This window comes from Oratosquilla oratoria, chromosome 11 (assembly GCF_046742065.1).
Source record: "Oratosquilla oratoria isolate Oo_2021 chromosome 11, ASM4674206v1, whole genome shotgun sequence".
Taxonomy (NCBI): domain Eukaryota; kingdom Metazoa; phylum Arthropoda; class Malacostraca; order Stomatopoda; family Squillidae; genus Oratosquilla; species Oratosquilla oratoria.
Window position 1 is genome coordinate 40,259,790 of NC_134787.1, and position 11,528 is coordinate 40,271,317.

Below are 11,528 nucleotides of genomic sequence, written 5' to 3' on the forward strand. Positions count from 1 at the left end.
TTCTACACTCTTCTCACTATCAGGCCCATATGCACTTACAAAAAACCACATCTTCTTTCCCAGCTCCCCCTTCATCCACATTATCCTTGGAGACACCTCCTTCCACTCCACTACATGTTCACCTATCTCATTCTTTTACTAATATAGCCACCCCTTCTCTCCCTCACCCTCTCTTCACTCCTGAGAACCTCCCAATTACACCCCCAAACTCACACTCGCCCTTCCCTCTCAACTTAGTTTCACTGAAAGCCAACACATCCATCTTTCTTCTCACAAACATACTACCTATCCCTTCCCTTTTACTCTCATCTGTACCACATCCACACACATTAAAAGACCCAAACCTTAGAGTGCTGGTTGGAAAACTCCTAGACCCTCTTATGTCTTTACTTATTTTAGGAATGTCCCCTGTGGGGCTACAGGGAGAAGGATGCCTGGTCCCAATCCCCGTCCTGTTTTTCTCGCCTCGTACAATCCGAGTGGGAATACTTAGTGGTAGTACTCTTTCCCCCCACCACATTTAGCAACTCCCTAATATACTATGCCTATCTTCCTCTTACTGCCTTCTCTTCCATTATCATCTCTCTATCTGCACCTTTTACCTTTTCTTCTCTACTTGATTCGCCTCCTCTTCCTCCCTTGATTTCTTTCCAAAACATTTTTTTATTACTTTCAAAACTTTGTCATACACTTATCCCATTTCATATCTGCTCTCCTCTTTGCCATCTTTATCTTATGCTAAACTTTATTTTTGTACCTCTTATATGATTCCCTCATCCTATTTTGTAACCATTCTGTGAAAGCTCGCTTCTCTTCCATAGCTTTCTTTGCTTTCTCCTCCACTCCTAGTTCTACTCTATCTTTCACTCCCTCCCACTCCTCTCTCGGCTTCTTCTTATACTCCTTTTCCTTTTCTTTCCCATTTAAGTAGTTCATTCTAAGCACCTCCTTACCTTTTGTCCTTTTCCTCTTCCTCCATCTATCCTCCACTCTCAACTTACCTTCCACCAGAAACCTGTGTGGTTCCAGGAAAGAATTGTAGTGGAGAGTTGATGGTGATGTGTCTAGAGAGTTGATGATAGCAAATACAGTGTTTAGGAAGAAAGTCAAGCATAAGGGAGAGGGTGGTGGATGGAAGGGAGAGGGTGGTGGATGGAAGGGTGGTAGATAGAGTGTTAATGGACTATGTAGTAGTTGATAGGAGTATAATAGGAAGAGTTAAGGATGTACATGTTCAAAGGGGAGAGAGTGGGGGAATATCAGATCATTTTCTGGGGGAAGGTAAATTGAGAGTGGAGGATAGATGGAGAAAGAGGAAAAGGACAAAAGGTAGGGAGGTGCTTAGAGTGAACTGCTTAAATGAGAAAGAAAAGGAGTACAAGAAGAAGCTGAGAGAGGAGTGGGAGGGAGTGAAGAATAGAGTAGAACTAGGAGTGGAGGAGGAATGGGGATGGTTCAAGGAGGGAGTCAAAAGGTGTGCAAAGATGGTGTGTAGAACAAGGAGGATGGGAGGGAGGAAGGGGGTGTGAGTGGGAGTGGACCTCTCTCTCTCTCTCTCTCTCTCTCTCTCTCTCTCTCTCTCTCTCTCTCTCTCTCTCTCTCTCTCTCTCTCTCTCTCTCTCTCTCTCTCTCTCTCTCTCTCTCTCTCTCTCTCTCTCTCTCTCTCTCTCTCTCTCTCTCTCTCTCTCTCTCTCTCTCTCCTCTCTCTCTCTCTCTCTCTCTCTCTCTCTCTCTCTCTCTCTCTCTCTCTCTCTCTCTCTCTCTCTCTCTCTCTCTCTCTCTCTCTCTCTCTCTCTCTCTCTCTCTCTCTCTCTCTCTCTCTCTCTCTCTCTCTCTCTCTCTCTCTCTCCTCTCTCTCTCTCTCTCTCTCTCTCTCTCTCTCTCTCTCTCTCTCTCTCTGTTGTACTGTTAATAAACAAAGTATGGGTAAATTCATCATTAGGTTAAAGAAGTTGACATATTAACTAAAAGCAGTCACAAACACAATTTCATATGTAGAACTTGTCTTGCCTGTGCACACACACTAGTTGGGCAGTATCCAATGAACTCCTGTTCATGCAGTAAAGCTGTTATTTTAGTTTAAAAAAAAAAAAAAAATGTATGGAGTATGATTTTTTTTGCATCCGACCTAGATATAGACCAAAAGGTCTACTGTCGGCATGCTCCGCCTTTGTAATCCTTTGTAATCCTTTGCAACTAGCAATAGATCTATTCACCATAACAGGTTACTAAAAATTAGTTCCCATAATTGGTAAGGGGAAAAAGGAAAACATACTCATCATATACTAAGAACACTTGATTCTGAAATACTTTTTCTTTCTTCTCCTGTGGATACAATAGGTTTTGATCAGTTGATAAAGCAGTGGGTCTTGATTTATTGGTAAAATTATACAATAGAGCTCTTGTTTAATTTTGATGTTCAAGATAGCAAAATTCACATGCCTCAAGATTTTTGATGATCCTAGAACTGTCATCTGTTAAACAACAGTATTAGAATTTCATCATGTTAACATATTTATCCACCAGGAATAGAATTGCAGTAAACCCTTTCAAGTTAATGATGATACCAAGCTTCTGCCAAACATAACAGGGGCTGTCCAGTAAGAATCAAAATGTTGCAGTTCTATAAACATGAAGAAACACAGGCAGTACCGGCCCAAGGCATAAATGAACTAAGTAGCTACTTGTGACCCCCTCATGATCAGGGGTTCCCAAGAGCACTTGGAAAATACTAAATTAATTGAAACAGGAAAATGAAAATTCTTGAAACCCTATTAAAAACATCTACTGCGAGCGCAACCTTCCCTCCTCTCCTTATTGGAATTCATTGTTATGGTATACATTTGATATAATTTGTATTTATTTCAAGAAATGAAAAATGACAACTGCTAATCATTTAAATTGTTTGTAATGGAGCTGACTTGACTAGTGTGCACGCAACAAACAACATACAAAATTAAAAGGTCCACTACCACCATTGGATAAAAAATAGAAAGGAGAAATAGGGTGGAGTCATATTTATGACTAAGAAAGGCTTAAATGTGACAAAGATAACAGAAGGCAAAAATAATGTGGAATTGATTATGATAAAAGTTAAAAACAGTGACATGAAAAGTAGAAGTTTTGTAGTAATATATGTGCCCCAAAAAAATATTCTTGGACAGATGGTGACCATTCCAAAATGTTGGAAGACACAAAGCATCCATTAAATTAACTAAAAGAAGGAGCATAGTAATTATGGGTGACTTTAACTCAAAAGAAATATATTGGGAAGAGATGACGGTGAAAGATGGAGAGGACCTTTAGGGTAATATACTTCTGGATATGACCATTGAATACACAATGACTCAATAAGTAAAGGAAGATACCAGATATAGAAACAATGATGAACCATCGAGACTAGACTTATTATTTACGTCAGATCCTGAAATTATGGGTAAAATGTAATACAAGACACCAGTTGGGAAGACTGACCACGTACTAATAGAGTTTGAATTAAAAGAAGAAATCTATTTGGGAAGAAATGAGAAATACAAAAATGGGAAAACTAGTGTACAAAAAATGGATTCTAAGAAACTCAGATTTTTTTTTTCAAAAAGTAAATTGGAAAAACTTCTTAAAGAAACAAAGATGGAAGAGAAATGGAATATATTAAAAGAAATCTATAAAGAAGGAATAGATAAATACATACCAAAGCAGAAACAGAAAAGGGTGTACATTAAGTCATACATACATCATATATACATACATACACCAAAGGCTTTTTCCCCCTTACATGGAGGGTAGCCAAAAAGAAAAAAGCATAGAAACCACTCCCACCCATTTCATTTCCCATATATTCCACTCCCCTCCACCCTCCTATTTTGGCACCTCTTGGATGACGGGTCATCCCTGCATCCTGTCCACTGCCCTGGGTCAGAAGCAGTGTCGCAAGACACAGCACATCCACAGCAAGGCCACTTCATAAATTCGGCGACCTCCCCTCTCCGTCCCCTCATGCAGGAAAGGAGAAGACGGGGAGACCCTTTGGGCTGTGTCAAATTTTTTCTCATACATACTTCCTCACCCCCCATCCCCCACCCAATCCCCCTCATGCATCACAGCCTCATCTATACACAACCCTTCTGTCCTCTCCTGTCCTTCCTCTACAGACATTCCTCTCTTTTGTAAAGCCCCTTTCACCCCATCCATCCATCTCATCCTAGGATGCCCCTCATATTCAATCCTTCCACCTCCGCCTTCCACACTTCTTTTACTAATCTTTCTTCACTCATTCTTTCCATGTGTCCAAACCATCCTAATATTCTTTCATCTTCATCAACCCTATCTCCCAGCTCCTTTTCCACCCCTGTTCTCCTCCTCACCTCCTCATTTCTCACTCTATCTAGCCTTGTAACCCCTATCATACTTCTCAGACATTTCATCTCAAACACATTCAAACTCCTTCTCTCTTCCTCTTTCATGTTCCATGTTTCTGCCCTGTACAATTGCTGTTGGCACAATCACTCCTTCATATAATCTCCTCTTAGCATCCATTCCCAGATGTCTATTTCTCATTACACTTTAATCCACCAAGGCATTTACTCGCTTCTCTCAATCTACATTCTACCTCCACCTCCACTCCTCCCTTTCCTGTCACATTTGCACCCAAGGAACTATCCACTTCCTCCAGTTTCTCACCCTTAATGCTCACTTCCAGCCTACTGTCACTCTCTCCCCTTGTACATCTCATCACCTTACTTTTGCCCACATTTATCTTTAGCTTCCTTCTTTCACACACCTCAAACTCTGTCACTAACTTCCTCAATCCCTCCTCTGATCCTGCTACAAGCGCAGTGTCGTCGGCAAACAACAACTGGCTCACCTCCCATTTTTCTCCATTTTCTTTAATCATCTCCAACCCCTGACCCACTACCTTTGCATTCACCTCTTGCACCACCCCATCCATGTAAAGATTGAACAGCCAGGGTGACATAACACACCCCTGACGAAGTCTCACCTTTACCTCAAACCATTCACTCTCTCCATTTCTAATCCTAACACAAGCTCTACTACTCTCATAAAAACTCTTGACTGCTCTTAACAGCTTTCCTCCTATCCCATATATCTGCAGTACCTCCCACAGTACCTTCCTGTCTACCTTGTCATAAGCCTTTTCCAGATCCATAAAAGCCCAAAAAACATCCTTACCTTTTCCTATAGCTTTCTCACATATCTGTCTTACCACAAAAAAAAATTAACTACACTAATAAGACCAAAACTCGAGTATGCAGCAACACTATGGACACCCAGTACCAAAAAGAATATAAAAAAATTAGAAAGAATACAAAGAGCAACAACAAAACTGGCACCAACTCTTTCCAAAATAACATATGAACAAAGACTGTCCAAATTAGAATCACCACCTCTGGAGCAAAGAAGGGAAAGAGGAGACTTACTGTCTATAGAGTTATGAAGGGAATGGAAGTCTTACCTAAGAATGACTTATTGAAATGGGACAATGGAAAAACAAGAGGACAAAAAAAAAAAAATAATAATAATAAAATAAATACAGAGATCTGAAAAAAAAAAAAAAATAGCTTCCCACACAGAGTGAAAGATACTTGGAACAAATTGAACAAAGAAACAGTGTGTGCAAACACTATTCAAGATTTTAAGAAAAAAAACTTTATGCTGAGAGATACAAAGATGGGTCACCAAGGAATGAACTGGCAGACAAAATACATAGCCTAATAAACAGTTCATTGAAAGAAGGAAAAGTTCCAGAAGATTGGAGAAGAGCAAATATAGTACCTATATATAAAGGGGGAAACAAAGAAGACCCTACAAACTGTATACTAGTCTCTCTAACAAGCATGATAGCAAAAATTTGTGAATCATCAAAAGTAGATGGGTAAGGCATTTAGAAAAAAACAACGTACAGGTACTAAATCCAAGGCAATTTGGATTCAGACAAGGACGATCATGCATCACAAACATATGTTTCTATTCAAGGTTAATAGATATAATACAAGAAAGAGATGAATGGGCTGATTGTGCATTTCTAGACCTGAAAAAAGCTTTTGACAAGGTGCCACATAAGAAGTTGCTTAAGAAATTAGAAACTACAGGAAGAATACAGGGCAAACTGCTTAAATGGATGGAAGACTTTTTGCAAGAAAGAAAAATGAGAGTGGTGATAAGAGACAAACACTCTAATTGGGATGAAGTGATAAGTGGTGTTCCACAAGGAACAGTGCTGGCCCCAATAATGTTTGCTATATATATTAATGATATGGATGAAGGAATTGAAAGTTATATGAGCTTCTTTGCAGATGATGCAAAACTGTTGAAAAAAGTGAACACTGAAGAAGATTGTGAGTCACTACAGAGTGATCTACCAAATAAAGTATGGGAATGGAGCAGGATGTGGGAGATGGAGTTTAATACTAAGAAGTGTAGTATAATTGAATTTGGAAGAAGCAAAAAAGAATAGTAGGATCATATAAATTGGGAGAAGAAGGAATAAAAAAAAGTAGAAAATGAGAAGGACCTGGGAGTCATTATTATGAATAATATGTCACCTGAGAAACATATAAACAAGATTTTTGGAGAAACTTATAAATAATAAGAACAATCAAAGTGGCATTTACATACCTGGATGAAGAAATGGTGAAGAAAATACTAATCACTTTGATAAGACCAAGATTGGAATATGTAGCAATGATGTGGTCACCAAGTAAAAAAAAAAAAATGTATAACAAAACTTGAAAGAATATAAAGAGCAATTACAAAATTAGCACCAACACTCTCAAAGCTATCATAAGAAGAGAGACTAGCAAAACTTGAGCTACAGACATTAGAGCAAAGAAGAGAGGAGATTTGATAACTACTTATAGAATCATGAAAGGCATAGAAATTATTGATAGAGAGGATCTAATAAAATGGGATGATAGAAATACAAGAGGACACAGAAAGAAAATAAAGAAAAACAGTTATAGAAGAGATCTAAAAAAGAACAGCTTTCCCCACAGAGTAATAGACATTTGGAACGAGTTAGATGAAAAAGTGGTGTGTGCAAAAACAATGCATGAATTTAAAAACAGTTTAGATAAAATGAGATTTGAAGATGGGACACCACGAACATAGCTCCCCTTCCCGTAAAATACAACTAGGTAAATACAACCAGGTAAATACAAGCATAGCTCCCTTCCTGTATAATACAATTAGATAAATATAACTAGGTAAATTAAGTGCTGGTACAACAAAAAATGTAATGAAGCAAAAGATAAACAAAGCTTGGAAAAGATGGAAAAAAGAAAAAAACAGGATAAGTAGCAAATATATATCAAACTAAGAAATTTATATGTAAAAATATGCAGGAAAGAAAAAAGAAACTGCAAAAAAGACATAATACACAAATGTAACAACCAACCTAAATCATTCTATAGGTATGTAAATGGTAAATTAAAAAATAAACAAGAAATAGTGAAACTGCATCAATGGAATGAGGAATATATAAAAGATATAGAAATTGCTAAAATTATGAACAAACATTTTGAATCTGTATTCACAATTGAAAATACACAAACTTGGGATGAAGAACAGAAAGATCCCTCCAATGAAAGAAATTATTGTTACACAAAAATATGGGACCAAATATACCTTGATGTCAGAAAATCACACGGTCTGGATGGAATTGTAAATTGGATACTGAAATAATGTATATATGAACTAATGAACAAAATATATAAGATAATAGATTGCTCACTCAAAGAAGGAAATGTACCACAAGAATGGAAAAGGCAAATATTGTACCAGTATAAAAAGGGGGAGATAAGGAAGACCCAACAAACTATAGACTGGTCTCCCTTACAAGCACAATAGCTAAAATATGTGAAAAAATTATCAAAAGTATATGGATTAGACATCTGGAAGAAAATAATATACTGAATCCAAAACAATTTGTCTTTAGACAAGGAAGATCATGTGTCACTAACTTGATTTGTTTTTACTCAAGGCTAACAGACATAATGCATGAAAGGGATGGATGGGCTGATTGTGTTTTCCTAGATTTAAAAAAGGCATTTGATAAAGTACCACACAAAAAGCTACTAAAAAAAAACTCAAAACAACAGGTGTACAAGGAAAGTTATTGAAATGAATGGAAGATTTCTTGAATGGGAGAAAAATGAGTCCCACAAAGTTCTGTATTAGCTCCGATAATGTTTGCCATATACCGGTATATAAATGACATGGATGAAGGTGTGAAATGTTATATGAACTTCTTTGCAGATCACACAAAACTCCCCAAAAAAGTACAGATAAAGACTGTGAATCACTACAGAGAGACCTGGACAAAGTCTGGGAATGGAGCCAAAAGTGAGAAGTAAACTTCAACATCAAGAAATATAGTATAATGGAGTTTGGAAAAAGTAGAAATAGAATATCAGGGCATTATAGAATTGGTACAAAGGAAGTAAAAAAAGTTAGTTCGGAAAAGGACCTAGGAGTAATTATTAATAAAAACATGACACCAAGCAACAAAATAGTCGGAGAAACCTACAATTTACTAAAATCAATAAAGGTGGCCTTTAACTACTTCAATGAGGTAACGGTAAAGAAAATATTAGTCACACTGATGAGACCAAGATTGGAGTATTCTGTGACACTATGGACACCCAGCACAAAGAAGAATAAAATGATAATAATAATAATAATAATCCAAAGAGCAACAACAAAGATGGCACCAACACTTCAAAAATTGATATATGAACAAAGATTGTCCAAGCTGGAACTACCAACCCTGGAACAAAGAAAAGAAAGAGGAAATCTACTGACCAGTTACAGAATCATGAAAGGCATGGAAGTCCTTGACAGAGAAGATTTATTAAAGTGGGACAAAAGAAAAATAAGAGGACATGAAAAGAAACCCAAAAAGGATAGTTATAGAAGAGATCTGAAAAAAAAAGTTTCCCACACAGAGTAGTGGATGTCTGGAATATATTGGATGAAACAATAGTATGTGCAAAAACTATACAAAAATTTAAGAAAAAACTAGATGCTGAAATATACAAAGATGGGTAAGGGTCGCTCGCGGCTCAGCGTAGTTGGCAAGAGAGGTCGCTAGCCGCTCGAGAACCATTTGCTGGCTCCTGATTGGCTAGCTCATATTCACCTCTTGCCAACTATGGGAAGTGTGTGACCGCCTGTGGCTGCGTCACTACACGACTCCCCCTCTCTTCGAGAGCGGGCGTCGAGGGAGATAGGGAGCGACGCGCGCGACGTGGTTGAATCGGTGTGGCCTTCGTATCACTCGCCCAAAACGTGTGGTCATTCCATCAGGGGGCATGTGGCGAGGTGGGGTCGGTTGAGTATGGAGCTGTGGAGACATAAGTTCGCTGTCGTGTGCGTGTGATCTGTGTATGGTGAGTCGACCTTAGGTGTGACGCGGATCGTGAGAAGCAACGTCCTTACGGTGACAGGCGGGGATGTACGGACGGGGTTTGCCTGTGGAGATGTCACACCACAATGGTACGGGGTTGTTGGGAAGCTGTCTTAGCTGTAGGGACGAGGTGTCGTGCATACGTAGGAGGCGGAGTTCACCGTCGTTGTTCTGAGATGCGGCGATGCGTGTGTAGTCTATGTTGTGGTTAGGGAGGATGCTGGAGGTGATTCTAGACAAGGCATCGGCTACCTGGTTATCCTCTCCCTTGATGTATTCAATGCGAGTATCAAATTGGGAGAGGAAGGACAGCTGCCGGGAGACTCTTGGGGAGTGATGGTCGGAGACTCTGTCTAGGGCATGGGCGAGTGGCTTGTGGTCTGTAAGGATAACGAAAGGCCGGCCTTCCAGGAAGTAAAGGAAGTGCTTGACAGCCGAGACTATGGCTAGCAGTTCCCTGTCAAAGGCGCTGTAGCGAATTTGAGGAGGGTCCAGACGTTTGGAGAAAAAGGCGATAGGCTGGAGCTGGCCGTTGATCTTCTGTTGGAGGACGGCGCCAATTGCTGTGGAGGAGGCATCAGTGGTAAGGAATGTGGGTGCGTGAGCTACTGGGTAGGACAAGCGGGCGGCTTCAGCGATTGCCGCCTTGGCTTGTTCGAATGCCTGGGTCGCTTCGGAAGACCATCTCACAGGTTTGACCGACCGCTTGGAATGGTTCTTGGTGAGGTCGTTCAAGGGAGCGAGTTTTGCAGCTGCGTTGGGGATGAATCTGTGGTAATAATTGACGATTCCTAGGAATCGTCGGAGCATCTTGATGGTTGTTGGCTGTGGGAAATCTTGGATTGTGTCTACTTTCTGAGGGAGAGGATACAGACCTGCTGTTGAGATGCGGTGTCCGAGGAAGTCGAGAGATGAAACTCCGAGGAGACACTTGGACGGATGTACCCGGAGGCCATAATCTTGGAGGCGGCGGAAGAGGAGGCGGAGGTGTTGGCGGTGTTGGTCGTGGGTATCGGAGGCTACGAGGATGTCGTCGATGTAAACGGTGATGAAGTCGAAGTCTCTGAGGGCATGGTCTATGAACCTCTGGAACGTCTGGGCGGCATTCCGGAGGCCAAAGGCCATCATCTTCCACTCGAAGAGGCCGAACGGAGTGGCTATGGCTGTCTTCTGGACGTCTTCCGGCGCTACAGGGATTTGATGAAACGCCCTGACCAGGTCAATTTTGGAGAAGACCTGCTTCCCGTGAAGCTTGAAGTGGAAGTCTTGAGCGTGAGGGATGGGGTAGCGGTCGGGCTTCGTGATGCGGTGTTGACGGTAGTCACCGCAAGCCCGCCATTGGTTGGGCGGTGGGGGTGGCTTGTTTGACTGGCGGTCCAGATGTCTGGATGTGGTGCATGATGTTGTGAGGGGTGGTGGTGGTGTTGGTCTTGTCTGGCGATGTTAGCTGGGGAAACTCCTGCAGGATGCGTACATAATCGCCAGCGAATGTTTTCACTCACAGCACTATGGTCGGTAACACCTGGGTTGTCACTACACTTAGCACGAACACTATGCACTGGTTTGTGTACCGAGGTATGTCGCTGGAACAACCTATCTGCTATTTCGCAGTATTGTTCGTCGTCCTTATCGCCGGCTAAAGCTTCCAGGTGTAAGTGGAGGGCGTCCGGCATCTTGGAGAGGTGAATGGAGCGGAGGAGTTCCTTGGGCAATGCCACCTTTGCACGGGTGTTGAGGTTGGCCATACGGGTGTATAGCTGTGAGGGGGTGGTGTCGCCGAGTTCGCTCTGCTGGATATCTCGGTAGAGCTGGTCGTCAGGCCTGGCGCATAGCTTCCGTAAGGCAGTCTTGAGGGCGGCACACTTGCCTTCTTCCGGAGGAGAAGAGACGGCGTTACGGACAAGGGCGATGACGTCCGTTGGTAGAGCGGCGATGTACGCGCCGAAGGCTTGGTGGTCTGGAACGTCACCTTGAGTGGCTAAATAGGCTTCTGTGTGAAGTAGCCAGCTCTCCAAGTCACGGGAGAAACTGGGAAGTTTCACTTGTGAATTTTCCATAATCCTGGTAGTCTTTCACCGGGGTCACCAATTTGTAGTGGTTTGGT